The 21,551-nt window shown below is 44.6% G+C and overlaps 1 protein-coding gene across 9 annotated transcripts in view; it reads left to right on the top strand.

Moving 5' to 3' along the window:
* The window catches only part of LOC128693184 (zinc finger protein 84-like), a 100,028-nt gene that overhangs the window by 37,295 nt on the left and 41,182 nt on the right, over positions 1 to 21,551 (top strand). For 6 of the 9 annotated variants that reach the window (XM_070089537.1, XM_070089539.1, XM_070089536.1 and 3 more), the window contains one exon: positions 6,181 to 6,344. The exons of 2 other annotated variants lie outside the window; for them this stretch is intronic. The gene's annotated coding sequence lies outside the window, so the exon portion shown is untranslated. Of the gene's footprint in view, positions 1 to 1,281; positions 1,496 to 6,180; positions 6,345 to 21,551 lie in introns of all 9 variants that reach the window. One more of the 9 variants, XM_070089538.1, reaches the window with a different exon arrangement.

Below are 21,551 nucleotides of genomic sequence, written 5' to 3'. Positions count from 1 at the left end.
TATGCTTGTGGTGTCCTGTCTTCTGTATTTAATCTTATGAATTTTGCATAAAATTTCTAATAATTGTAGTCCCTCCTATCTGTTTTTACAGATTCAGCTTTATTAAATTGTTTAGAAATGCTGGCACAGCTTTCTTATAAAGGCCAACAGATTGGACTTTGCTGTATTGCGCACTGTATTGCAATGTTCTTTTTATTAGCCCTTTAATTGTCCGTCATGTAGAACTACATCAGTGAGGTCAAGGTCCTTGACATACTTGTATGTCATGAGCTCAGCTCATTCAGATGAGCTGTGAGCAGTAATGGATCTGTGCAGTGGTTGTGCACCATATTAAAAAAATCCTGCCTCACACAGTTCATGATGGGAAAAACCAAACTGGGACTGTGTGTATGGTTTAAAATAGCATCATTGCTGTGTTTTCTTGGATGGTTTTTACAATTTTATTGGTTTATTAGTATCATTTGAGAAAATGAAAGACATAGTACTGAAATAGAAATGAACTTGATTGGTTTCCATACTGGAAGTAGCTTGAAACTGAGCTCATAAGAGCAGAAATATTAATTTTTTTTTTCCAAAAAGCTGGGTAAGGCCCTTCTACAACCCCCAGGTCTGATTCAATTATTAGGATGCTGTAAACCATGACCAATCTTCCCTGGTTATATTTTATTGTCTGAGAAATGCAGTAAATCTTCTATTTTTGTGTTAAGAAGTTAACCCTTTCAGAGTCCAGAGGCCAAATCTCAAAGAGTGCGCCAGGGTCCAAGAATTTTTGAAAAAAAAAAAAAAAAAATTCTCAGAATTAAAGATAATAATTTTCTGCAGGTAATAAAACCAAAAAAAAAAATTTTCGATCTGTAGTTACCAAGATATAGAGGTGTGAAGTTGACCCTCAATGTCCCGGTGGTGGCAACATCGGTGACTTCTGTAAAGTTGCAATATTTTATTTTAGGTTTTTGTTACTGTTTTTCTTTTCTTTTCTAATATTTTTTTTCCAGTAACTTTTGTGGCCTGTGAGACCAATATAATGTATAATGTGTAAGTGTACACTCATTGTATTCAACACAATAACTGCACTAATTTGCTTATCATTATATTGCTTACAAAACTTGTTTACAAGTTTATTATAAACAAAATAATGAAAATATTAGTGCGGTTATTGTGTTCAGTACAACGGTACCATATAGTACTACAGTGGTCCCCTGCTTTTCGTAGTTCCCGGCAATCATAAAATTCGCCAATCATGGGGGTATTTTCGTATAAACATGGACTCGCTTTTCATAGGTTGACTCGCGAGTCGTAGTTCGTCCGGGACGCGTACGCACGGCGTGAGCCAGGGCGGCAGCCAGTCTGGCATTGTTTACCAGTGAACGAAGGTCCCCTCACGTGCTCCAGCGAAATATTTCATAATATTCCATTTATTTTAGTGCTTGCAAGTACTAAATAAGCTACCATGGCTCCAGAGAAAGCTCCTAGTGCCAAGCCTGTGGTAAAGAAGGTGAGAAATACGATTGAATTTAAGAAAACCTTCATTGAACAATATGAAAGTGGTACAAGTGTGGCCGAACTGTCCAGGATGTATAAGAAACCCTACACAACCTTATGTTCCATAGTGGCCAAGAAAAATGAAATTAAGGATGCTGTTCAGAGAGCTAGATGGACAGACAGGGAGCTTGACAGACAGACAAATAGACAGACAGAAATGTTTGTGTACCAGCAAAAACAAAGGGAGGGCGATGGTCATGTAATATTACCCTCCTTTACGCTCATCAACGTCAGCTCTTATCAGATGTTATCTCCCCTTATCTTGTCACTGTCATGGGGTGGACTTTTTTTTTTCTTGCTTCAAGGGAACAATATTATTACATCTTCTTCTTCCTCCTCCTCCTCTTCTCCTTCTCCTCCTCCTCCTCCTCCTCCTCCTCCTCTTCCTTCCCTCCTCCTCCTCCTCCTCTTCCTTCCCTCCTCCTCCTCCTCCTCTTCCTCCCCTCCTCCCCCTCCTCCTCCTCCATTGCTTTTGGTCTCAAACTCCTCCAAATCATGAAATTGATCTTCACTGACACTTCCATCTGTGTTAGAGCATCACTTGGGAAGAGAAGAGTCCCAGATTTGCTAGGGAATCACATATTTCTTACCGCTAGACATGCTGAAAAAGGACAACTGAAATGGCATTCCCACAATGCACCACTGGCTCCCCGATTTTTTTTATATGGTGCACACTGACCATGGAGACCCATTCTCTCACATGTGGGCCTACCAGCTTTCTCCTGCTTGATTTGAAGCTGCTAGAATTTATGCGTATAAATACATCAGAAACATTGGCTCGTAAGACGTATTTATACGTCGGAAACAGTCAAAGGGTTAAGAAAACCTTCATTGAACAATATGAAAGTGGTACAAGTGTGGCCGAACTGTCCAGGATGTATAAGAAACCCTACACAACCTTATGTTCCATAGTGGCCAAGAAAAATGAAATTAAGGATGCTGTTGTTGCAAAGGGAGTAACTATGCTGACAAAAATGAGATAACCAGTACTGGAAGAGGTTGAGAAGTTATTATTGGTGTGGATAAATGAGAAACAATTAGCAGGAGATACTCTTATGACTTCGTTTATTTGTGAAAAGGCTAGGCAGTTGCCTGAAGATTTGGTAAAGAAATTGCCTGCAAATAGTGGTGAAGTGAGTGAATTTAAGGCCAGCAAAGGCTGGTTTGAGAGATTTAAGAACCATACTGGCATACACAGTGTGGTAAGGCATGGTGAGGCTGCCAGTTTGGACCACAAGGCGGCTGAAAAATATGTGCATGAATTCCAGGAGTACATAAACAGTGAAGGCCTGAAACCTGAACAAGTGTTCAGTTGTGACGAAACAGGCCTCTTTTGGAAGAAAATGCCAAAGAGGACCTTCATTACACAAGAGGAAAAGGCAATGCCATGACACAAGCCTATGAAAGACAGGCTGACGCTAATGTTCTGTGCTAATGCTAGTGGGGATTTCAAAGTAAAGCCATTACTAGTGTACCATTCTGAAAATCCCAGAGTGTTCAGGAAAAACAATGTTATGAAGAGTAAATTGTGTGTGTTTTGGAAATCTAATAGTAAGGCATGGGTCATGAGGGAAATTTTCGTCGAGTGGTTCAATGAAGTGTTTGGCCCTAGTGTGAAGGAGTATCTCCTGGAAAAGAAATTGGATCTCAAGTGCGTGCTAGTAATGGACAATGCACCTGCTCATCCTCCATGACCTAATTTTCGAGGAGTTTGGGTTCATCACAGTAAAGTTCTTGCCCCCGAATACCACTCCTCTCCTCCAACCCATGGACCAGCAGGTTATTGCAAACTTTAAAAAAACTACACAAAAGCAATGTTTCACAGGTGCTTGACTGTGACCACAGACACTCACTTGACCCTAAGGGAATTTTGGAGAGAACACTTCAGCATCCTCCACTGCATAACCCTTATAGGTATGGCTTGGGAGGGAGTGACTACCAGGACTTTGAACTCTGCCTGGAGAAAATTGTGGCCAGATTGTGTCAACAAGAGGGATTTTGAAGGATTTGGGACTGACCCTATTGAGCCTATGTCTGTTGTAAAATCAATTGTGGCACTGGGGAGTTCCATGGGGTTGGATGTGAGTTTGGAGGATGTGGAAGAATTGGTGGAAGACCACAATGAAGAGCTCGCCACTGAGGAGCTGCAAGAGCTTCAGCACGAAGAGCAACACATCGCAGCTCAGAATCTTGCTGCAGAGGAGGAGGAAGAGAGATGGAAGAAGGTGCCTTCTTCAGAAATTAAAGAGATTTTTACTATGTGGGGTAAGATGGAAAACTTTATGGAGAAACATAACCCTAACAAGGTTGTTGCAAGCCATGTTGGCAACATGTACAGTGACAAAGTCTTGGGCCATTTTAGGGAAGTGTTAAAGAGACGCCAGAAACACTGCTCTCTCCACAGTTATTTTGTGAGACAGGACTCCAGTGACTCTCAAGGTGGTCCTAGTGGCATTAGGAAACAGAGAAGAGAAGCAACCCCAGAAAAGCAAATGGTACCTGAGGTGTTGATGGAAGGGGATTCCCCTTCCAAACTCTAAACAATCCACTCTCTCTCCTCCTCCAGTCTCCCATACACTAAGAAGAATCTCCAATAAAGGTAAGTGTTACGCTGTTAATGTTTCATTCATCATTTCCCATTGTATTGTTTATGTACTACATGTATATTTCATGTTAAAAATTTTTTTGTTTTAATACTTCTGGGTGTCAGGAACGGATTAATTGTATTTACATTATTTCTTATGGGGAAAATTGATTCGTAAATCGTAAATTTTGTTTATGGTAATGGCTCCAGGAACAGATTAATTACGAACAACGAGGGACCACTGTATATGGTACAATGGTGCCATAGGGTGCATTGGTACCATATGGTACAATGGTACCATATGGTTCAATGGTACCATATGATACAATGGTACCATATGGTGCAGTGGTACCATATGATAAAATGGTACCATATGGTGCAATGGTACCTTATGGTGCCATATGGTGCAATGGTACCATATGGTACATTGTACCATATTGTACTATATGGTACTGTTGTATTCAACACAATAAACACATTAATATTTTCATCATTATTTCATTTACAATATTTTATACAACAAATATATGCAAAAATGTTGTATATTAGTAATGTTCTATTATATATTTACAAATGTACAGCCACTCGACATGTTACTTGAGGTGGATGACAAAGCACTTTGTCTTGGAAACTGCGGAGTCACTAGCTAGCTTGCTTCGTCACTCAGTCTTGGCTGGTGCCTGGTGCCACCAACACCTACTGACCATATGGTACATGGTATCATATGTTACAGGGTACCATATGGTACATTGTACTATATGGTATAGGGTACCATATGGTACAGGATACCATATGGTGCAGGGTACCATATGGTGCAGGGTACCATATGGTGCAGGGTACCATATGGTGCAGGGTACCATATGGTACAGGGTTCCATACAGTACAGGACACCATATAGTACAGATAAAGGGATCCCTATGGAAATAAGTCACCCTGACTTTTCTGGGTTATCCTTGGATTTTATACATGTGCTGCTATGTATGATAATCTATGTAACTGCATATAACAAAAAAAGGCACAATACCGTGACTGGAATGATACACAAATAACCCGCACATAAAAGAGAGGAGCTTACGACGACGTTTCGGTCCGACTTGGACCATTTACAAAGTGACACTGTGACTTTGTAAATGGTTCAAGTCGGACCGAAACGTCGTCGTAAGCTCCTCTCTTTTATATGCAGGTTATTTGTGTATGTAACTGTATGTGTGTACACCTGAATAAACTTACTCAAGCACATGTGGCATCGTAAGTAAGTTTATTTAGGTATACACAAATAAAGTTACATAGATTATCATAGCAGCATATGTTTGGAGAACCTAGGAAAACCAAAAAAAGTCAGACTTATTTCCATTAGGGTCCCTGTACCCTGTACCATATGGTTCAATGCACCATATGGTATAATGTACCATATGTTACCATTGTATGCCATGGCACCATTGTACCATATGGTACCATTGCACCATATGGTACAATGGTATCATATGGTTCAAAACCATAGAATTCCTCTTCAGATCCACTTCAATCAGTCTTAGAACTGTAAGCTGTGAAGAGGAGAGTCAGAATTCGCCAGGAGAGTGAGCGGGGAGTGGGAGCTTCCTTGCCGCCAGGCATGATGAAAAAAGCTACTTTGGCGGCGTTCCCACAATGCTATGTGGGCATCCAGATTTTTTCTATAGTGCGCACACTGACCACCCAGACCCATTCTCTCAGATGTAGGCCTACTAGTCTTCTCACGCTAAATTTGACGCCGCTAGAATTTTGGCGTAGATCTACAATTTGGACCCTCAATGTAAAGTCATAGATCTACGGCACGGACCCTGAAAGGGTTAAAAGGGAAAGCAAGAGTAATATAGGAGACACTGAGAGATGTAACTAATGAACAGAGAAAATATTGTTTTAGTGCCAGTAATGTCTACATTATTTATTATGGACTAGTTTCCATTGGGGTCCCTTGTATTTTCATTTGACAATAAAGTTGATGGTTGTACAGAAGTAGTGAGAAATTCTGAAATATGTCTTTGTTTTTTTTTACCCTGGAATATTGTATACAGCTGCTGGTAAAGCATCATGAACTGCTCTAGGCCCCAGAAGAACACATTCCATGTAGTTGTCATTTCTCGGTGAAATGTATGGGAGTTGATGTGATCCTCTACACTGTGTGACAGGCTGTGGGAACTTGTGAGGCGCCCAACTTTGGCAATCACTGCTGACACAGGTAATGTAAGACTATTGTATCCTACCCTCACAATGTAACAGAATTAATTACCAGTGGTGTGGAGTCTATCCTAGCTAGAAATCCCCTGAATCTACCCAGGCTAACGTGACTTTTATGTGTGTCTCTCTCTCTCTCTCTCTCTCTCTCTCTCTCTCTCTCTCTCTCTCCTCTCTCTCTCTCTCTCTCTCTCCTCTCTCTCTCTCTCTCTCTCTCTCTCTCTCTCTCTCTCTCTCTCTCTCTCTCTCTCTCTCTCTCTCTCTCTACACAGGGTTTGACAAGGTTAAGGATCCCTAGCTTTATTGGCAAGCTAAGAGCTGTTACCTACATCAGCTCATTTGAAAGCATTTTTATTGTTATGAGCCATATAAGTAGGGAACAGGATGAAGTTGGAGCCATCTGTGGGCCAGCATTTTCATGTGATCAACTGACTTTATCTCATTGACATCATTATGCTGTACGAATGTGTTCCATACTTGAGTCATCCTGGGTATATATGATCTCAGATGGAGTGATGTTCTGGAGAAGGGTACAGCCAGAGTGAAGTTGCTGCTTTCTGCCCATCTTGTGGCATAAAAGCTTGTTTCACGCTGTCCTCGAAGTGGATCCAAGTGTGGTACTTTGACAATATTGGCTTTGTACATAACAGTAAGGCCACCCACATCCCTCCTATGTTGAAGGCTCTGCTGAAGTGACAGATCTATCCAGGATGGGTCCAGGCGAGAGATGAGACATCTTGCTCTGTTCTCTACTCTGTCAAGCAGTTGCAGATGAGAGGGGGGGGGCAGGCAAACCAAGAAAGTGGAGCATACTCAAGATGTGAGCGTACTTGTGCCTCGTACAGAATCTTGCAACCCCTACTGCCAAGCAGATGCGAGATACGGTGAAGTGCTGTAAGCTTCCTGGCTGCCTTGTTTGCAAGACTTACAACATGGTTCTTCATGGTTAGTTTGGAGTCACATTTCACCTCAAGGATATCAACTTCTTCTCCAGGTGCCAACACCCTCCCATTCATCCTTACTACTGCACCAGCATTAACCTCATGGTGCCTAGTGACGATCATCATTTGCGTTTTCTCAGGTGCAAATGTTACTTGCCATCTATTTCCCCAAGCTGATATAGCTCTCAACTGGTGATTGATGTAGCTTAGAGCAGCTAGCATTTCTTCCCTTGGATATGTGAATGCCAGTGTACAGTCATCTGCATATGCATGTGATTCTGGGATGAGATGAAGAAGGTCGTTGAAGTAGACATTCCATAACAATGGTCCCATTATGCTTCCTTGTGGAACACTTGCCCCAATAGGATGTCTTGCTGATTCCGTTCCATTGAGAACTACACTTAGAGATCTACCATGAAGGTAATCACTGAGGAGACATAATGTAGAGCCTGCAATTCCCAGTGCTTGAAGTTTTGCTAAGAGGCCCTGGTGCCACACCCGGTCGAAAGTGCCAGCAATATCCAGTGCTACCAAACAGCTGACTTTGCTCTATCTCTCTCTCATTCTCTCTCTATTCTCTCTCTATTCTCTCTCTCTCATTCTCTCTCTCTCATTCTCTCTCTCTCATTCTCTCTCTCTCATTCTCTCTCTCATTCTCTCATTCTCTCTCTCATTCTCTCTCTCATTCTCTCTCTCATTCTCTCTCTCATTCTCTCTCTCATTCTCTCTCTCTCATTCTCTCTCTCTCATTCTCTCTCTCATTCTCTCTCTCTCTCTCTCTCTCACACACACACACACACACACACACACACACACACACACACACACACACACACACACACACACACACACACACACACACACACACACACACACACACACACAGAAATAATAGGAAGACCAAAACGAGTCCTTGGTTTACCCGAAGGTGTAGGGAGGCAAAAACTAAGTGCAACAGAGAATGGAAAAGGTACAGGAGGCATAGGACCCAGGAAAACAAGGAGATTAGTAGAAGAGCCAGAAACGAGTATGCACAGATAAGGAGGGAGGCCCAGCGACAGTATGAAAACGACATAGCATCGAAAGTCAAATCTGACCCGAAACTGCTGTATAGCCACATTAGGAGGAAGACAACAGTCAAGGACCAGGTGATAAGGCTGAGGAAAGAAGGTGGAGAACTCACAAGAAACGATCAAGAGGTATGTGAGGAGCTCAACACAAGATTTAAGGAAGTATTTACAGTAGAGACAGGAAGGACTCTGGGGGGACAGACCAGATGGGGACACCAGCAAGGAATACACCAACAAGTGTTGGACGACATACATACAGATGAGGAGGAGGTGAAGAAACTGCTAAGGGACATCGATACCTCAAAGGCAATGGGACCGGACAACATCTCCCCGTGGGTCCTTAGAGAGGGAGCAGATATGTTGTGCGTGCCACTTACCACAATCTTCAACACGTCCCTGGAAACTGGGCAACTACCTGAGGTATGGAAGACGGCAAATGTAGTTCCCATTTTTAAAAAAGGAGACAGAAAAGAGGCACTAAACTATAGACCTGTGTCATTGACGTGTATAGTATGCAAAATTATGGAGAAGATTATCAGGAGGAGAGTGGTGGAGCACCTGGAACGGAACAAGAGTATAAATGCCAACCAGCACGGATTCACGGAAGGCAAATCTTGTGTCACAAACCTTCTGGAGTTTTATGATAAAATAACAGAAGTAAGACACGAGAGAGAGGGGTGGGTTGATTGCATCTTCTTGGACTGCAAGAAGGCCTTTGACACAGTTCCTCACAAGAGATTAGTGCAGAAGCTAGAGCATCAGGCGCATATAACAGGAAGGGCACTGCAATGGATCAGAGAATACCTGACAGGGAGGCAACAACGAGTCATGGTACGTAATGATGTATCACAGTGGGCACCTGTGACGAGCGGGGTCCCACAGGGGTCGGTCCTAGGACCAGTGCTATTTTTGGTATATGTGAACGACATGATGGAAGGGTTAGACTCAGAAGTGTCCCTGTTTGCAGATGATGTGAAGTTAATGAGGAGAATTAAATCTGATGAGGACCAGGCAGGACTTCAAAGAGACCTGGACAGACTGGACACCTGGTCCAGCAAATGGCTTCTCGAATTTAATCCTGCCAAATGCAAAGTCATGAAGATAGGAGAAGGGCACAGAAGACCACAGACAGAGTATAGGCTAGGTGGCCAAAGACTGCAAACCTCACTCAAGGAGAAAGATCTTGGGGTGAGTATAACACCGAGCATGTCTCCGGAAGCACACATCAATCAGATAACTGCTGCAGCATATGGGCGCCTGGCAAACCTGAGAACAGCATTCCGATACCTTAGTAAGGAATCATTCAAGACACTGTATGTCAGGCCCATACTGGAGTATGCAGCACCTGTTTGGAACCCGCACTTGATAAAGCACATCAAGAAACTAGAGAAAGTACAAAGGTTTGCGACAAGGTTAGTTCCAGAGCTAAGGGGAATGTCCTATGAAGAAAGATTAAGGGAAATCGGCCTGACGACACTGGAGGACAGGAGGGTCAGGGGAGACATGATAACGACATATAAAATACTGCGTGGAATAGACAAGGTGGACAAAGACAGGATGTTCCAGGGAGGGGACACAGAAACAAGAGGCCACAATTGGAAGTTGAAGACACAAATGAGTCAGAGAGATAGTAGGAAGTATATCTTCAGTCATAGAGTTGTAAGGCAGTGGAATAGCCTAGAAAATGACGTAGTGGAGGCAGGAACCATACACAGTTTTAAGACGAGATTTGATAAAGCTCATGGAGCGGGAAGAGAGAGGGCCCAGTAGCAACCGGTGAAGAGGCGGGGCCAGGAGATAAGACTCGACCCCTGCAACCACAAATAGGTGAGTACAAATAGGTGAGTACACACACACACACACACACACTTGTCAGGAAGACAGCAGCGAGTCATGGTACGTGGCGAGGTATCAGAGTGGGCACCTGTGACCAGCAGGGTCCCACAGGGGTCAGTCCTAGGACCGGTGCTGTTTCTGGTACAGTGGACCCCCACATAACGATCACCTCCCAATGCGACCAATTATGTAAGTGTATTTATGTAAGTGCGTTTGTACGTGTATGTTTGGGGGTCTGAAATGGACTAATCTACTTCTCAATATTCCTTATGGGAACAAATTTGGTCAGTACTGGCACCTGAACATACTTCTGGAATGAAAAAATATCGTTAACCGGGGGTCCACTGTACAGTGGACCCCCGCATACCGTACGCATCGCATACTGTTCAATCCGCATACCGCTCACTTTTATCGCAAAAATTCTGCCTCGCATACCGCCCAGAAACCCGCTCAGCGCTCTTCGTCCGAGACGCGTCCAATGTGCGCCCTTAGCCAGCCTCACATGTGCCGCCGGTGGCATTGTTTACCAGCCAGCCTCCGCGGTAACATCCAAGCATACAATCGGAACATTTCGTATTATTACAGTGTTTTTGGTGATTTATCTGGAAAATAAGTGACCATGGGCCCCTAGAAAGTTTCTAGTGCCAACCCTACAGGAATAAGGGTGAGAATTACTATAGAGATGAAGAAAGAGATCATTGATAAGTATGAAAGTGGAGTGCGTGTCGCCGACCTGGCCAGGTTGTACAAGAAACCCAAATCAACCATCGCTACTATTGTGGGCAACAGAAAGGCAATCAAGGAAGCTGTTCTTGCCAAAGGTTTAACTGTGTTTTCGAAACAGAGATCGCAAGTGATGGAAGATGTTGAGAGACTCTTATTGGTGTGGATAAATGAAAAACAGCTAGCAGGAGATAGCGTCTCTCAAGCGATCATAAGCGAAAAGGCTAGGAAGTTGCATGAGGATTTAATTAAAAAAATGCCTGCAACTAGTGATGATGTGAGTGAATTTAAGGCCAGCAAAGGTTGGTTTGAGAGATTTAAGAAGCGTAGTGGCATACATAGTGTGATAAGGCATGGTGAGGCTGCCAGTTCGGACCACAAAGCAGCTGAAAAATATGTGCAGGAATTCAAGGAGTACATAGACAGTGAAGGACTGAAACCTGAACAAGTGTTTAATTGTGATGAAACAGGCCTGTTTTGGAAGAAAATGCCAAGCAGGACCTACATTACTCAGGGGGAAAAGGCACTCCCAGGACATAAGCCTATGAAAGACAGGCTTACTCTCTTGATGTGTTCCAATGCTAGTGGTGATTGCAAAGTGAAGCCTTTATTAGTGTATCACTCAGAAACTCCCAGAGCGTTCAGGCAAAACAATGTCCTCAAGGCTAATTTTGTAAGCAATCTGGAAAATAAAAGCGTTGTGGCGCAGGCTAGTGTGTAAGGCGCTACAGCTGCACTACAAGTACTGTATCACCTATGAGTGGTTGTTTGGGTGTGGGGTTCAGGTTCCAATTAACCGCCAAGCTGAATGTGAATGGTCTAACTCTCATAGCACGATAAAGAATAGGCACTCAAGTATTCAATAAGGTTTAGCAAATGGTAATCCATTGAACAAGGCGATTAACTCACTATAAGCAGGTCGAGCATAGGCAACACTTTAAGGGTGGGAGTCAGGTCACAAGAGCTTGTGGACACAAGCGACAACTGAGAATCTACATTACACTCCAAGCACAAGCCACCTACTTTTCAGACACATAATAAACCCACACATAATTCGACACATAATTACACACACACACACACACACACACACACACACACACACACACACACACACACACACACACACACACACACACACATACACACATATACACACACAAACACACACACACACACACACACACACACACACACACACACACACACACACACACACACACACACACACATACATACACACACCCACATACATACACACACACACACACACACACACACACACATACACACACACACACACACTGTAAGTAAGTGCCGGTAAGTCCCAGGAGGTTGGGGGTCAGGTCACAAGAAAGTGTGGACAGCCAAGGACCACTGAGACTTACCTTAAACGCACAAGCCACCTACCTTTCAGTACATAATAAACCCACACATAATTCCACACACAACTACACACAAAATTACACACACACACACACACACACACACACACACACACACACACACACACACACACACACACACACACACACACACACACACACACACACACACACACACACACACACACACACACACACAACCACGCACACACACACACTCCCCCCCCTCACCACCGACATCTCACTACTTCCCCTGATCCCTCCCCTCCCTCGATCACACCTCCCCACCCCTCCCCACTCAGCTCCCACATAGCCACAGTTCCTCCACTACTTCCCCCCCCCACACTCTGACATACACACTACTAACCTAACATACAGAACTACATAGGTTTCCCACTCTGAGGCAATCAGGATAAAACAAAAATGGGTTGCCAGAGAGCAACAAGAAAAACCAAGGGACAGGAGGAGGAAAATGCAAAGGAAGATTGGGCAGCAGAGCTCATAAAAAGGGATCATGAATGGGAAAAGAAACTAGAAGAACTTAGCATGAGAATGGAAGAGAGGATAGATATGGAAAGCAGGAAGTGGGAGGTGCATGTCAAAGCAGCAGAAGCTAGGATACAGAGTTTAGAAGAGGAATTGAAAAATCTGAAACAGCCTAAAGAACTAAAGAACATTTTGGGATTGACAACAGAGACTGCTACCTCAGCCACAAATAAGGGGACTGTAGGGAAAGAAGGGGCACAACTGCATGGAGATGCTCTATCAGAGGAGACTGTAGCAAATGAAAGAGCTAAGCTTTATGTGGAGGCCCTAACAGACAACAACAGAGCCCAAGGAAAGCCGAGAAGGGAAAATGACAGGCCACTGAGCCCAAGTACATTAGCCAGTGAAACTGATGAAAGGAAAGCTGCAGTGGAGGAAACCAAATTAAATGAGGGGATACACAGGGATATGCAGTGGGAGAATGAAAGGGTGAGGTCAGTCTTTGTGTATGGGCTCCAGGAAGTCGAAGGGGAAACATATGAAGCAAGAAAACAAGGGGAAAAAAAACAATTGAAAGCATCATGAAAGCAATAGGAGAAGACGATATGACCCAGCTGGAAAATTTTCGGAGAATAGGGGGGTTTGTAAAAAAAAGAACCCGGCCAGTGAGAGTGACCTTCAAGGCAGAAGCGACTCGGACCAGGATCCTGCAGGAGAAAGCACGATTAAGGGACATGACGGCATACAGGAAGGTGTATCTCGACCGCGACAGAACACAAGAAGAAAGGAAGAAACTGAGAGAGATGGTACAAAGGCGAAAGGAGGAAAGAGAGGGGATGGAGAAGACAGACAGGAGATCCCAGACCCAGGAAGAAGATCAAATACAGCCTCCCTCACAACTTCCTATAGAAGCCTCCCAACCAGGTCAACCCCAGTGCAACCAAACACTCTAAATCAAAACACCCATGCCACATCCAATGCCCCCACCCACTACATTACAAACTTCACCCCCACAGCAACAACCCATAGTTCCTTACCAGGTCTCCCACTTCCCCAACCCCAATATACTTCCCAGACCACAGTCTTAGAAAAGAAGTTGAAGGTGTGGTATACAAATGCAGATGGAATAACAAACAAGTATGAGGAGTGGCACGAAAGAATCAAAGAGACATCCCCAGACATAATAGCACTCACAGAAACAAAACTCACCAGAATAATAACAGATTCAATCTTTCCATCCGGATATCAAATCCTCAGGAAAGACAGAGGGAGGAGAGGGGGAGGAGGAGTTGCACTGCTCATTAAAAACCAGTGGGGTTTTGAGAAAATGGAAGGAATGGATGGCATGGGCGAAAGGGACTACTTAGTAGGAACAATCCAGTCTGAGGGACATAAGGTGATAATTGCAGTAATGTACAACCCACCACAGAACTGCAGGAGGCCAAGAGAAGAATACGATGAGAGCAACAGAGCAATGATCGACACACTAGCCGAGGTGGCCAGGAGAGCACACATGGGGGGAGCAAAGTTACTAGTTATGGGTGATTTCAATCACAAGGAGATTGACTGGGAAAACCTGGAGCCCCATGGGGGTCCCAAAACATGGAGAGCCAAGATGATGGATGTGGTACTGGAGAACCTCATGCATCAACATGTTAGAGACACTACCAGAGAGAGAGGAGAGGATGAACCAGCAAGGTTGGACCTTGTATTCACCATGAGTAGTTCGGACATCGAGGGTATCATGTATGAAAGGCCCCTGGGAGCTAGTGATCATGTGGTTCTGTGCTTCGACTACATAGTTGAGCTCCAAGTGGAGAGAGTAGCAGGAATAGGCTGGGAAAAACCAAACTACAAAAGGGGGAACTACTCAGGCATGAGGAACTTCCTTCAAGACATTCAGTGGGAGAGGGAACTGACAGGAAAACCAGTACAAGAAATGATGGACTATGTAGCAACAAAATGCAAGGAGGCAGAGGAGAGGTTTGTTCCCAAGGGAAACAGAAATAATGGGAAGAACAGAACGAGTCCTTGGTTCACCCAAAGGTGTAGGGAGGCAAAAACTAGGTGTACTAGAGAATGGAAAAGGTACAGAAGACAGAGAACTCAGGAAAATAAAGAAATCAGCCGAAGAGCCAGAAACGAATATGCATAGATAAGAAGGGAGGCTCAGAGACAATATGAAAATGACATAGCATCAAAAGTAAAGACTGACCCGAAGCTGTTGTACAGCCACATCAGGAGGAAAACAACAGTCAAGGACCAGGTAATCAGACTGAGGAAGGGTGATGGGGAATTCACAAGAAACGACCGAGAGGTATGTCAGGAGCTCAACACAAGATTTAAAGAGGTATTTACAGTGGAAACCAGTAGGACTCCAAGAAATCAGAACAGGGGGGCACACCAGCAAGTGCTGGATGAGGTACATATAACCAAGGAGGAGGTGAAGAAGCTGCTATGCGAACTTGACACCTCAAAGGCGGTGGGACCAGACAACATCTCTCCATGGGTCCTTAAAGAGGGAGCAGAGATATTGTGTGAGCCATTAACAAAGATCTTCAACACATCATTTGAAACTGGGCAACTCCCTGAGGTATGGAAAATGGCAAATGTAGTCCCAATTTTTAAAAAGGGAGACAGACATGAGGCACTAAACTACAGACCTGTATCACTAACGTGTATAGTATGCAAGGTCATGGAGAAGATCATCAGGAGGAGAGTGGTGGGGCACCTGGAAAGAAACAAGTGTATAATTGACAACCAGCACGGTTTCAGGGAAGGAAAATCCTGTGTCACAAACCTACTAGAGTTTTATGACAAGGTGACAGAAGTAAGACAAGAGAGAGAGGGGTGGATCGACTGCGTATTTTTGGACTGCAAGAAGGCCTTCGACACAGTTCCTCACAAGAGGTTACTGCAAAAGCTAGAGGACCAGGCACACATAACAGGAAAGGCACTGCAATGGATCAGAGAATATCTGACAGGGAGGCAACAACGAGTCATGGTACGCGACGAGGTGTCAGAGTGGACGCCTGTGACAAGCGGGGTTCCACAGGGGTCAGTCCTAGGACCTGTGCTGTTCTTGGTATACGTGAACGACATAACGGAAGGGATAGACTCAGAAGTGTCCTTGTTTGCAGATGATGTGAAGTTAATGAGAAGAATCAAATCGGACGAGGATCAGGCAGGACTACAAAGAGACCTGGACAGGCTACAAGCCTGGTCCAGCAACTGGCTCCTTGAATTTAACCCTGCCAAATGCAAAGTCATGAAGATTGGGGAAGGGCAAAGAAGACCGCACACACAATATAGTTTAGATGGCCAAAGACTGCAAACCTCACTCAAGGAAAAAGATCTGGGGGTGAGTATAACACCGAGCATATCTCCTGAGGCGCACATCAATCAGATAACTGCTGCAGCATACGGGCGCCTGGCAAACCTACGGATAGCGTTCCGATACCTCAGTAAGGATTCGTTTAAGACTCTGTATACCATCTACGTCAGGCCCATACTGGAGTATGCAGCACCAGTTTGGAATCCACACCTAGTCAAGCACGTCAAGAAATTAGAGAAAGTGCAAAGGTTTGCAACAAGACTAGTCCCAGAGCTACGGGGATTGTCCTATGAAGAAAGGTTGAGGGAAATCGGCCTGACGACACTGGAGGCCAGGAGGGTCAGGGGAGACATGATAACGACATATAAAATACTGTGCGGAATAGACGAGGTGGACAAAGACGGGATGTTCCAGAGATGGGACACAGACACAAGAGGTCACAATTGGAAGTTGAAGACTCAGATGAATCAAAGGGATGTTAGGAAGTATTTCTTCAGTCATAGAGTAGTCAGGCCATGGAATAGCCTAGAAAGTGATGTGGTGGAGGCAGGAACCATACATAGTTTTAAGGCGAGGTATGATAGAGCTCATGGGGCAGGGAGAGAGAGGACCTAGTAGCAATCAGCGAAGAGGCGGGGCCAGGAGCTGTGACTCGACCCCTGCAACCACAAATAGGTGAGTACACACACACACATGCACATACACACACACACACCCACACCCACACTCACCCACACACACCCTCCACCACTTGACACAAACACTTGACACAAACACGTACCCCCCCTCCCCTAACCACCTCTCCCCCTTCCCTAACCACCTCACCTTAGCCACCTAACCCCTCCCCAAACTCTCTAACCCCTCCAACTACCTACCTCCCTCCCTCCAATAACCATCCTCCCCCTCCCCCATAACCATCCATTCCCTCGCGCCCGCAAACCATCTAACTCCCTCCCCCAACTATCTCTACCCCTCCAATAACCATCCTTCCCCTCCCCCACAACCATCCATCCCCTCTCCTCCTAACCATCTATTCCCCTCCCCCTAACCACCCGTCCCCCCTTCTGTGGAGCAACGGGGGAACCTAGAACCAGGATGAGGACAAGGGGCTCCAAGGACGAATCTGGGAGGGAGGAATGGGAGGTAGAGCTCAAAAATAGGGAGGAAGACTGGGGAAGGAGACTAGATGAGCTGGAAAGGGAGATGGAAGAGAGGTTAGCAGCAGAATGCAGAAGGTGGAAGCAACAGGCCACAGCAGCAGAAATCAAGATAGAGAGATTAGAAGAGGAGCTGAGACATCTGAAACAACACAGAGACAAAGATATTACAGAAGTAGCATCGGCAATGGCTACATCAAACACAGACAACAGGTCTGAAGGAAGCATGGAAACTAAACTGTATGCAGAGGTCCTGTCAAACCCACATGGGGCCAAAACAAAGACAGGGAGCACAGTAGGACAGAATGAGAGGTTGGAAGGCATTGAAGGAAGTAGGACATGTGCAAAGACCTTACCAGATACCTGTGGGGGCCAGGAACAGGTGAGCAGGAAGGACAAACCAAGAAGCATAGGGGCCATAACTAGGGAAGGGACTGAAGGAAGGAACACTCCACGGGAAGGAACTAGAACACATCAGAGGATGCAATGGGAGTCACAGTGGGAGGTGGAAAGGGAGAGATCCGTGTTTGTCTATGGTCTAGACGAAGCTAAAGGGGAAACTTATGATGAAAGAAAGCAGGAGGAGAAAAAAGCGATTGAAGATATCATGAAGGTGATAGGCGAGGGGGACATGACCCAGGTGGCAAATTTTCGGAGAATTGGGTGGTTCACAAAGAAAAGGAATCGGCCTCTCAAAGTAATTTTCGAGGCAGAATCAACCCGAACCATGATCCTGCAGGAGAAAGCACGGCTGAGAGGCAAGCAAGAGTTCCGGAGTGTGTACCTCGATCCAGACAGAACACAGGAAGAAAGGAAGACAATGAAAGAGAGAGTTCAAAAACGAAAGGAGAAATGGGAGGAAATGAAAAAGGAGAGCAGAATAACCCAGGATCAAATGGAAGGACAAGCGCACCCCACAGAAACACCTTCAGAAGGACTCCAGCCACGACACCCCCAAGGCAACTGAACAATCCAAACCAACCATCACACACCGATCCCTCTGTTTCCACCCCCCGCACCACAGTTACAGTATTAGAACAGAAGTTGAAGGTTTGGTACACAAATGCAGATGGATTAACGAATAAACATGAGGAATGGCAAGAAAGAATCAATGAGAAGTCCCCAGACATCATAGCAGTTACAGAAACAAAACTCACGGAGACAATAACAGATGCAATTTTCCCACCAGGATACCAGATCATGAGGAAAGATAGAAGGGGCAGGGGGGGAGGTGGGGTTGCTCTGCTCGTAAAAAAAACAGATGGAAATTCGAGAAAATGGAAGGCATAGATGAGACGGGAGAAAGAGACTACATAGCAGGTACATTTCAGTCTGGGGAACACAAAGTGGTCATTGCAGTGATGTATAATCCACCACAGAACTGCAGGAGGCCAAGAGAGGAATATGAAGAGAGCAACAGAGCAATGGTGGACACACTTGCTGAGGTGGCAAGAAGAGCTCACTCCTGCAGAGCAAAGTTGCTGGTTATGGGGGATTTCAACCATAGGGAGATTGACTGGGAAAACCTGGAGCCACATGGGGGTCCTGAAACATGGAGAGCCAGGATGTTGGACGTGGTGCTGGAAAACCTCATGCACCAACATGTTAAGGACACTACCAGAGTGAGAGGGGAGGATGAACCAGCAAGATTGGACCTTGTGTTCACCCTGGGCAGCTCAGACATTGAGGACATCAAGTATGAGAGTCCCCTAGGAGCTAGCGACCACGTGGTTCTGTGCTTTGAATACATAGTAGAGCTGCAAGTGGAGAGAATAACAGGAGTTGAATGGGAAAAGCCTGACTATAAAAGAGGGGACTACATAGGGTTGAAGAACTTCCTGCGGGAGGTCCAGTGGGACAGAGAACTGGCAGGAAAGCCAGTAAATGAAATGATGGAATATGTAACAACAAAATGCAAGGAGGCAGTGGAAAGGTTTATTCCCAAGGGCAACAGTAACAATGGGAAGACCAGAATGAGCCCCTGGTTTACCCGACGGTGTAAGGAGGCAAAAACAAAGTGCAATAGAGAATGGAAAAAGTACAGAAGGCAGAGAACACACGAAAATAGGGAGATCAGTCGCAGAGCCAGGAATGAGGCTTCTATCAGTGAGGTGCAGTCTGTCTCTCGCTGTGAGGAGGCTGTAGTTGGGGAGGTAGCAACGGCTACCAGCAGTGAGGTGCAGTCCAGCACCTGCTATAAGTGGCGAGTGGTTCACAGTAATGGGAGGCGCATCAGAGTAAGGAAAGTTAAGAGTGAAGATCTGAAGGTAGGAAATCGCTTCTCTGTTCTTCAGGATGAATGTACTTCAGTGGCCATTGAAGGTAAGGGTACTACTGCCCCTGCTAATGGAGGTAAGCGCATTCTTGTGGTTGGTGACTCTCAGGTAAGATATATTGACCGTGCTTTTTGTAATAGGAATAAGAAGATGAGAGATAGAGTGTGCTTCCCTGGAGCTGGTGTTGGGGACATTGTCAACAGGCTGGATAATATCATGTCAGGTAATGGGAACAAGCCCATTATCTGTCTCAGTGCTGGTTGAAATGATATTGGGAAGGGTAGGAGAGAAGAGCTGCTAGATAAGTACAGGTCAGCTATAGATTTCATTAAGTCTAAGGGAGTGATCCCAATCATATGTAGCATCTTGCCTAGAAGGGGAGTAGGAAATGAATGGTTGTCTAGGGCAATTGGTGTAAATTGCTGGCTAGACAGATACTGCAAGGAACTTGCCATCCCATTCATTGACAACTGGAACAACTTTTATGGCAAACATGATATGTATGCAAGGGATGGGGTACATCTCTCTGGGGCTGGGGTGGTAGCACTTGCAGACTCGATTGAGAAGGCCATTGGTGAAATGCCTATGATTTTAAACTGATGGAATATAGAGGTATGGGTGTGTGTGGGAAACAAGCAGGTTGCAACACTTGGGTTGGAAACAGTAAATGTATAAAAGGCATTCAGCATGAAGTTATAAATAAAGACAATAGATCACGTCAGCAAACAAAGGGGGACAGCAGAGGGCAGCAAGGGACTAGCTCCCTTTAGGTTTACTATACTAATAGCAGGAGTGTAAGAAATAAGATAGATGAGCTAAGATTAATTGCAAGTGCAGGAAACATAGATATTATTGCTATAACAGAGACCTGGCTCAATCTGAAAGATAGAGAGATGCCCTCTGAATGTCACATACAAGGCTATAAATTATTCCACACTGACAGGGTTAACAGGAAAAGTGGTGGAGTAGCGATGTATGTCAGAGACAATTTAAATTGTTGTGTAAGACAAGATATTAAATTAGAAGCGTCAGCCACTGAATCTGTTTGGTTACAGCTTCTCGAGGGCCGAGAAAAACTAATTTTGGGTGTGATTTACAGGGCCCCAAATCTTGATAGGGAGTGCAGTAAACTTCTATGGGACGAAATTCGTAAGGCATCTACATACGAAAATGTTGTGCTAATGGGAGATTTCAACTATAGACAGATTGACTGGAGCAATTTGACAGGAAATTTAGAGTCAGGTGACTTTCTTGATACGATCCAGGATTGTTTTTTAAAACAGTTTGTGACAGAGCCAACTAGGGGAAATAACCTCCTTGACTTGGTTCTTGCCAGTAGGGAAACACTAATTAATAATCTTGAGGTTAATGATGAGCTTGGGGAAAGTGATCACAAATCACTCAGTTTTAATATATCATGGAATTCCCCTAATAATGGCAATCAAGTCTCCGTCCCTGACTTTCGCTTGGCTGATTTCATAGGACTGAAAAATTACTTAGGTGGGCTGAACTGGAATGACCTGACTAAGGGTCAGGTAGGTGGTGATGGTTGCCGATATGATGCTTTCCAGGGCATAGTTCTAGCTGCTCAGTCAAATTATGTTCCAAATAGGGAAATCAGGTCAAACAAAAATGATCCTAAATGGATGAACAATAGATTAAAATATCTGATTGGTCAAAAGAGAGGCATATATAGGCAAATCAAAAGAGGAGAGGGGCAATTAAGAAATCGATATATTCAGTTAAAGAGAGAAATAAAAAAGGGAATTACAAAAGCAAAAAGAGATTATGAGGTTAAAGTTGCAAGAGAATCGAAGACTAACCCAAAAGGATTCTTTCAGGTATACAGAAGTAAGATCAGGGACAAGATAGGCCCACTCAAAAGTTCCTCGGGTCAGCTCACTGACAGTGATAAGGAAATGTGTAGAATTTTTAACACATACTTCCTCTCAGTTTTTACACAGGAGGATACCAGCGATATTCCAGTAATGATAAATTATGTA

This window comes from Cherax quadricarinatus, chromosome 28 (assembly GCF_038502225.1).
Source record: "Cherax quadricarinatus isolate ZL_2023a chromosome 28, ASM3850222v1, whole genome shotgun sequence".
In the NCBI taxonomy this organism is placed as follows: Eukaryota; Metazoa; Arthropoda; class Malacostraca; order Decapoda; family Parastacidae; genus Cherax; species Cherax quadricarinatus.
This window is presented reverse-complemented; position numbering and strand designations above follow the sequence as displayed.